Raw genomic sequence first — 9,754 nt, 5'->3', positions numbered from 1 at the left:
AAGATGTTTGATGGAATTGTGAGGACCTTAACCGATGTTAGGTATGTTCCGAGTTTAAAAAAGAATCTTTTGTCTTTGGGTACTCTTGATAAGATCGGGTGTAGAATCACGTGTGAAGGTGGAGTTAGGCATGGCCACGGGGCGGGTTACCCGGAACCGAATCGGTCCCGAACCGCTTGGAACCGGATCCGGAACCGGAACCGTTTGCGACAGGTTCCGAACCGCCCCGAACCGCGAAACCGTGAAACCGCCGGAAAAAAAGTTGCCGGAACTGTGAAACCGCCGGAAAAAATCGTCGTGAACCGGAAAAAAAACCGCGAATTGGAACCGGAACCGGTCCGGGAGAACCGGTCCAGCGGTTCCAGAGAACCGGAACCGGAACCGGAACCGGAACCGGTCCGGTTGAACCGGCTCAACGGTTCCATGGAACCGGAACCGGAACCGGAACCGGGACCGGGACCGGTCCGGGTGAACCGGCTCAACGGTTCCATGGAACCGGAACCGGTCAAACTAGTCGTTTTATTACCGTTTTCTAGCCGTTGGAATTTCCCCTATAAATACTCATCAATTTCAATCATTTTCATTCACAACTCATCTCTTCTCCTACTCTCTCTACTTACTCTCTCTACTTAATTCTTTAATTACGCAATCATTCTCTTAATTAAATAATTAGTCTTTTAATTATTTCTTAATTTAGTTAGTTACATAATTAATTATTTATTTATTTCTTAATTCTATATTTCTATTATTACTTCAATATTATCAATCATGTCTTCATTTTTGAAAAAAGCCACAAAAAAGTTACTAAAGTGGCAAAATCATTGGGAGGTTCCAGTTCGTCCAAAAGAGAGGCCACTTCTACACCGTCGGTATCAACAACACCTTCCATTAGTTATTATAATTATGAACATAATTATCCGGAAGGGTACGACCCGGAGTTACATAATTATGCAGAAGAAATGGAAAGAGAAATACAAATTGATGAAGAAGAAGAACAAGAAGAGGAACCAACGACCCCAATTGGGATAAATATATCTCGACAGTCATCAACAAGATCACATGAAGAACAAGGAGAACAACAACAACAAAGACAAGCTCATGGTAAACGAGTCAATTTCCAAACTATCGGTTAGTTTTATAATTTTATTCTTCAAATTAATTAAACTTTAAATTATTTATTTATTTAATTATAGTTTTATAATTTTAAATTATTTATTTAGATGAAGATGAACCAGTAAGACAACCTTTTCCGGCAATGCCACCTCCTAGTGGTAGAGCTGTTTCACATGTGTGGTCGTATTTCACAAAAGAACCAACCGAGAATCCAGATATTTTCTTATGCACTTGTCAAATTTGTGAAAGTCAAGGAGTAAAGCCCTTAGTTTCATACAGTTTCGCCAGAGGTAAATACTTTTTAAGTTTTTTATACATACTGACATACATAATACATTGATACATCATATATTCATATTTTATAAACATTTATTTATTGTGTTTTGTGAATACGTGTTAGGTGGTGGTACGGGATCTTTTAACAAACATTTGGCAAAGAAGCATGGAATCACAAAAGAAACTCATGCAGCAAGCGGGAGCGGGACCACAAGTGGAAGCCGACAGACACAATGGGACATTCCCATCACAGGTATGCCTTTTAGATACAATCGTAATGACATGATTGATGAATTTTCTAGGTATGTAACTTGTGATGAATTGCCTTTTAACCACGGTAAAGTAGGGCATACGAGCGTCTCAATAGAAAAACTTTGCAACCACAATATAGAGCAATCCCTAGGAGCACTCTTAAAAGACGCACAATTAAATTATACGAATCAATGCGCTATGAATTAGTTGAAATGTTTAAATCGTTTAATGGTAGGGTTAGCATAACAACTGACATTTGGTCTGCTCCCCCACATTTAGAACCTTATATGTGTGTAACAGCACACTGGATAGATCGAAATTGGATTATGCAAAAAAGAATAATTGCTTTTGAGACAATGCCAGAAAGACATACCGGTGAAAACATAAAATATAGATTAGTAGAGATATGTAGAGAATGGAACTTATTAGATAAAATATTTTGTTGTTCAACTGATAATGCGACCGCGAACATTAAATGTATAGAACTTTTGTTTAACGAACCTGCTTTTAGTTTAATCCTTGGGGGTAGCTTATTACACATACGTTGTTGTGCGCATATAATTAACTTATCTTGCCAAGCAGGCATAAAACAATTAAGTGGTTTATTAGAACCAATTAGGGATATAGTGAAATGGCTTAGGATCGGAAAGATAAAAAGACGATATAAACAATTATGTGACCAATACCAACTTAAAAAAGTGTATTGGTCATTAGATACTCCTACACGTTGGGGCTCAACCAACGATTTATTAAGAAAGGCGATTGCTTATCGCCCAGTAATAACACAACTATATAGTGAGTGTACAGATAGTTTCATAGCTGATGACACTTGGGAATTAGCTATAGGTGTACATAACATATTAGAAGCGTATGACCACGCGACTAAGATGTTTTCTTATGTTTATGAACCGAACGTTCACTTAGTAATAAGTGAATGTATTACTATTTTTTATCATCTCCTTAAATATACACATGAAGATACTAACCCAAAATTGAGGCCGATTCTTGCAGATATGATGGAAAAATGGCAAGCATATTTTACCGATTTTCCTTATATTTATGGAATCGCAACCATTTTGGACCCACGTTTTAAAACTGAGGTCCTTACTAAAGTAATAGGATTTTATTACCAATCGTTAGATCGCCCGTCTACTGATGTACATAATTATGTAGGAACATGTAAAAATTATTTAGCAGAACTCAATGTTTTTTACGCTAGTGTATATAACCCGAAACGCGATATGTCTAGGCGTGCTAGCGTTTCGGCACATCCCTCTTACTATAATTCGGTAATAGCTAACATAATGACTCAAGATGATAGTTTTGTAGGATCATCTTCTTCTTCCTCGACCTCATACTTAGAACTAGATAGTTATCTTAAACACCACTTTGAAATAGACCAAAGTATCTATGATATTTTGGAGTGGTGGAAAGAAAAATCTGTTAAATTTCCCATTTTATCGAGAATTGCAAAGGATATCCTTGCAATTCCCTCGTCAACAATTGCGTCAGAGTCTGCTTTTAGTGCAGGTAGAAGAGTTTTGGACGAAAAGCGATCTCGTCTTGCTCCACATAGTATTCAAATATGTGTTTGCAAGAAAGATTGGGATCAAGCGGAGATTCGAACACAAGGACTAAGGAATGATGATGATCAAGATGACGATGATGATCCATGGATGATGATGGATACATCTGCATCATCGTCAGGAGGAGAGTCAGCGGAAGCATCTAATCAACCACATGATGATGACGAAGACGAATAGGATCAATCCGACAAACGACAACGATAAATCAACATTCAACAACTATAAATAAAAGGTATGACAAAGAACTACGTGGGCTTTGATTCCTTCGGGATACGTAGGCAGCTTAGTATTCATTTGGGTACTAGGTTCAAGTCCATTTTCTCCCTCTTTTTTTATTAATCATCTTTATCGACATTATCATTGATTCGTTTCTTATTAATTTATTTTTTTCATTCTTTTTAGTAAATATTTCAATAACGATGACAACTTGTCATGCAATGAATTTCGCTAATAATCAAGTAATCATCAAAGGTACGTCCGCGATATTATAGTATTTTTTTATTATATAAATATTTAAAGAAAAAATAAAAATGGAACCGATGGTCCGACCCGCCCGTCCCGTGAGTTGGAATCGCCGGAACCGCCTCATGAACCGCCAAGGAACCGTTTGGAACCGCCCGGAACCGGAACCGGAACCGGAACCGTTCGCGACAGGTTCCAAATGAAACCGGAACCGGGTGGAACCGGAACCGGATGGAACCGGAACGGAATCGGACCAACCCGGACCGTGGCCATGCCTGGGTGGAGTTATGAAGGTTGCTAGAGGTTCACTAGTTGTGATGAGGGGTAAGTTGAATGGGACTTTGTATGCTGTTCAAGGTTCAACCATCCTTGGCTCAGCAAATATTTCCACAAGCACTATGTCCGATCATGACACCAAACTTTGGCATTTGAGGCTGGGTCACATGGGAGAAAGAGGTATGTTTGAACTCTCTAAACAAGGTTTTTTTGATGGGAAGAAATTTGGGAACCTTGGTTTTTGTGAACATTGTGTTTATGGGAAACACTAGAGAGTTAGTTTCAAACCCGCTATTCACAACACTAAGGGAATTTTAGACTACGTCCATTCCGATTTGTGGGGGCCTTCACGAATGCCCTTCCTTAGTGGTTGTAATTACATATTGACCTTTATTGATGATTTTTCAAGAAAAGTTTGGTGTTATTTAATAAAACATAAGAATGAAGTTTTTGATGTCTTCTTGGAATGGAAGAAGATGATTGAAAAGAAAACCGGTAGGAGCATCAAGACCTTAAGAACCGATAATGGTCTCGAATTTGTTGATAATAAATTTCTAAAATATTGTTCTAATGAAGGCATTGTTAGACATAGAACTTGTGCAGGGCGTCCTCAACAAAATGGCGTTGCGGAGAGGATGAATAAAACATTGTTGGAGAGGGCTCGGTGTATGCTAAAACAAGAAAATTTGGGGAAGCAATTTTGGGCCGAAGCGGTGGCTACGGTATGTTATTTGATCAACCGCTCTCCTCATACCTCCTTGAAATTCAAGTCGCCACAAGAAGTGTGGTACAACACTCCGGTAAATTATTCTAGTCTTAAAATCTTTGGTTGTCCAGCTTATATTCATGTAAATGATGCTAAGTTAGAACCTAGGGCTAGAAAGTGTATTTTTGTGGGATATGGAGTGGGTGTAAAGGGGTATAGGATATGGTGTAATGAATCAAAGAGAATAATTGTTTCTAGAGATGTTTTTGATGAAAATAGCATGCTTGTATCTAGTATAGAAAAGTCCAATGATTATAATGTAAATGATGATGCGCAAGTGGAGGGTCAACCTCCCAATATTGAAGATGAGAAAAATGATGATGATGTTCAACAAAGGTCTCCTTCTTTGTCCACAACTAGGCAAAGAAGGAAGATCATGGCTCCAAGGAGGTACATTGAAGAGTGTGATTATGTGGTATATGCTCTCAACATTGCTAGCGAAGTCGAAGGGTTATATGAACCAAGTACGTACAAGGAGGCAATGGCCTCAAATGACTCAAGCAAGTGGTTGATAGCTATGAAGCAAGAGATGGAGTCTCTTGCAAAGAATGGAACTTGGGATGTCGTTGAAGCACCAAAGAAAAAGAAAATTGTTGGGTGCAAGTGGATATTCAAGAGGAAGGAGGGTCCTTCTAGTGATATTCCTCCCATCTACAAAGCAAGGGTAGTTGCAAAGGGATACTCTCAAATTGAGGGTGTTGATTTTCATGAAGTTTTCTCACCGGTGGTGAAACACTCTTCTATAAGGGCATTGCTTGCTTTGGTGGCGATGGAGGATTTGGAGTTACATCAATTGGATGCAAAAACGGCTTTTCTTCACGATGAACTTGAAGAAGAAATCTTTATGAAGCAACCGGAAGGTTTTGAGGTAGCCTGTAAGGAAAATCATGTGTGTAGATTGAAGAAGTCATTGTATGGGTTGAAGCAATCTCCGAGGCAATGGTACAAAAGGTTTGATTCCTTTATGATTTCACATGATTTTATTAGAAGTTCTTATGATAGTTATGTCTATCTTAAGAAATTTGAAGATGGATCTTTGTTATATTTGCTCTTATATGTTGATGACATGCTAGTAGCATGTAGTTCTTTGTTTAAGGTGGAGAGCTTGAAAGAGTAGCTTTCAAGTGAATTTGATATGAAGGATCTTGGTGAAGCCAAGAAGATTCTTGGGATGGAGATTATGAGAGATCGAACTAAGGGTATCCTATACCTTAGTCAAAGTAAGTACATTGAGAAAGTTGTGCAACGTTTCTCCATGGATGACGCTAAAGGTGTGTCTACTCCTCTTGCTTCTCATTTCAAATTATCCAAGAAGTTGTGTCCACAAACAAAGGTGGAAGAAGAGCAAATGGTAAGAATCCCATACACTAGTGTCGTTGGTAGTGTTATGTATGCTATGGTATGTTCTAGACCCGACATTGCTCATGCGGTGAGTTTGGTGAGTAGATATATGTCTAATCCGGGGAAGGGACATTGGGAGGCACTAAAGTGGTTATTGAGGTATTTAAAAGATACTTCTAATGTTTGTCTTATTTATGGGAAGAATTAAAGCGAGCTAACCGGGTTTTGTGACACGGATTATGGTGGAGATCTAGATAATAGAAAGTCCACAAGTGGGTTCGTGTTTACTTTGGGTGGTTCGGCGATAAGTTGTCAATCATCTTTGCAAGATGTGGTTGTTCTCTCAACAACCGAAGCGGAATACATTGCCGTGGCCGAGTCATTCAAGGAGGCAAAATGGCTTAAAGGTCTTGTTGGTGAAATGTGCAATAAGGTGTGTGAGGTAAGTGTGCATTGTGATAGTCAAAGTTAAGCCCACGTTTCATAGGTCCTTATGACATTGTGGAGAAAGTAGGGAAGTTAGCCTATCGGTTAGCATTGCCTAATGCTCTGGGTAAGGTGCACGACGTTTTTCACATTTCTCAAATGAAGCATTACGTCGCAGCCTCTTCTCATGTATTAGATCCAGAGCCGTTAGAACTTGATGAGAGCCTAACCTATGAGGAACAGCCTGTCCGGATATTGGATAAGAAGGTCCGTAGTACTCGTCGGAGGGATATCACCATGGTTAAAGTATTATGGTCCAATAACCGCTCACAAGAGGCAACCTGGGAGACGGAAGACTCCATGCGAGAGAAGTTACGGGGACGTAACTTCGTTAAGGGGGGTAGAAGGCGATAGGATTTTCGTGAGATTTATGTTTTGGGTTGCTTTGTGTATGTGTGTATAGTGATTAAGTTCGTTTTACTTGTTTTGTGGTTATGTGTTATGATAAGTGTGGTTTTGGGGTCAAAACCTTTTTAAGGCGGGTAGTCTGTAACACCCCGATATTTTCCCGATTTTTTTTTCCTCGATATATTTAATAATTTACTAGTAATATTATATATATATATATATATATATATATATATATATATATATATATATATATATATATATATATATATATATATATATATATATATATATATATATATATATATATATATATATATATATATATATATATATATATATATATATATATATATATATATATATATATATATATATATATATATATATATAAAATTTATTATTGGGCTTGGTCATGAGATTTGCAATCCTTTTTGGCAATTAGAATTACTTGGGCCCAAACTTTTCCTTAACCCATCTTTTATTTTCAAAAAAAAAAAAGAAAATAGGAGGGACTCTTGGTGGAGCTTGTAACTCCCTTAGGGTAATGAAGGATCAATGCATTAATCCCATATAATTAACCCTTTTTAATTCCTTAATCATTTTCATTTTGACATCCTTTCATTTCTAAAGTTTCCAAGAACAAAAAAAAAAATATCCTTTCAAAATTTCTCCTAATCCACAATCCTAACTCCATTACACTTGATGATTAGGTGTTTTCCATTACAATTGTAAGTGTAATTCTTAATCTATGTTGATTCTTAAGTTTTAATTTAAAATTCTATGATTATTTTATGTTTTATCTTATAATTCATGTTTAATTTAAGAATTTAAAATTTCATGTATGATTTTGGGATGTATTTTTCTATCTAAATTAATGAAGAATGTTTCTTTTTAGAGTTTTTAGATATGCATGTATGTGAAGAATAGGATTGGTTTGTGTGATGGGTGATTTTGAAATTTATATATAAAAATGAATGTTCATGTAAAAAAAATATGTGTGGTTAAAGAAATTATTGTTGAACAATGAATTTAATCTCAAAGATGGTTCATAAGAATTATATAAATTTGGTCATTGATATTTAATAGGCAATGTACCATTTGGAATTCATTTGTTGATGAAATTTTGGTGAGTCCCGTAGGGTTAGAAAAATGTTTAAAAAATCTGTTTTTGGGACACTTTTTGGCTTGAAAATAGCTTAAAAATACTTAGAGTACATTATGAATTATGAAAATTGGTACTCGGGGGTTTTGACGCCTTCCGGACGCAACGGTGAAGTGGGATTTGCAGTTTGACAGTTTTAAATTGCGTTTCTGGACAGATTATGTATGATGTCCTGTTTTGTGCGTTTACCATGTTATAGTATGTGATGGATGTTCATGATGTGTGTGGTATTCTAGGTGTGGTTGTAATTGTATATGTGTGTTATGGTTGATTTGAGGAAAGTGTGTATGTGTGCTTATTTTCCGAATACGATTGAACCTTGTAGGAAGTCGATTCGTGACCGGGAATTAAATAGGACGCTTGAGAATTGGTTATCTTGCTTAAGGTATGTACACGCAGCGAAGTTCGCATTTAGTCCGATGTATCATATAATAATGGTAAACAAAAGTAAAGTATGGATATATAGTATGAATATTGTTATCTTTCCGAATAAATAAATTTGATACATTGTTTTGATAAGCAGAGGTAGTATGACCTCACTAACCTTAAAGTGGACGTAGTATGACGTCAATTGGTGGAAATGAATTACTCGCGGTATATGGGGGCATTATGAGCCACCGCGGGGGTATGTATACTTAACCATAGGCACCGAAGTAAGGCGAGTGTCTATGGTATAGACTTGCTCAGGTGTTAGCTTCCCCTAATGTAATGTCTCACTTATGAAGCTTGGAGTTGTATCGGCAGTATGGGTGGATAGTACAGCAGTATGGCTGACTAACCTTTACATGAAATTGATTATTCTTAGTTAGCGTGATCGAAGCGTATTTTCTGAAATCGACAGCTATTAAATCTTTCTCTTGTTGTATTTAATCAATTGGTATGCGACGTTTGCTGACGTGTACTTTTGCTCTTAACGACCCTGCGATGATGTTGTTTCCTTTCTGGGCAATGACTAGCAGTAAGTTAAGTTGCAGGTCTGGGGAGTGAGGATTGTCCCTTGGAGAAATAAATCGTTAAGGATACAGAAGTCTTGATAAGAACTTCTAATAAAGTTTAAAAAAAAGATTTGGTTTTATGAGGCGATTTCGTTCTCAAGTTGTAATAAGTAGATTTAATTTTTTCGTTCTTGTCCGCTGCTAAGAATTTCTTATATCTAGTAGTTTATAATAACACTAATAGAACTCGATCCGCAAGCTTTCCTTGATTTCAAATCAGTTTTATAACTGCCTTCTAACTTCCTGGTTTGACTCGGATTATATTTACCTTTCTTTAAAAAGGTCGTCTTCTCTTTTCAAACGATCCGAGTTATTCCGAGATGTTACAATTTGTATCAGAGCGGGAGTTTTATTTAGTGTTATTTATCTAAATTGATAGACTAACGCAAAAAAAAAATGATGACGAGAGTAAAGGGGTAGACATTAAGGGGATATGATGTGTTTTTCTTGGTGTCTTTAAGCATGATGTTAAGGATAATTTTGTTGTGTGCTTGTTAGATATTTTGTTGATGAATTATGATATTATTTGAGCTTGGAAATTGATTGTTCCTTTGCTCTTTCTTTCATTCGTGAGTCATGGATTACGAACATTTTTTTTAGCTGTCATGGATAAAGGAAAAAGTCCTGTTGAAGGGGAAAGTAGTACCCTAGAAGAACCATGTAGAGCCTTAGTAAATGTACCAGTCTG

This window comes from Amaranthus tricolor, chromosome 10 (assembly GCF_026212465.1).
Source record: "Amaranthus tricolor cultivar Red isolate AtriRed21 chromosome 10, ASM2621246v1, whole genome shotgun sequence".
Lineage (NCBI taxonomy): Eukaryota > Viridiplantae > Streptophyta > Magnoliopsida > Caryophyllales > Amaranthaceae > Amaranthus > Amaranthus tricolor.
Note: the sequence above shows the minus strand (reverse complement) of the source record.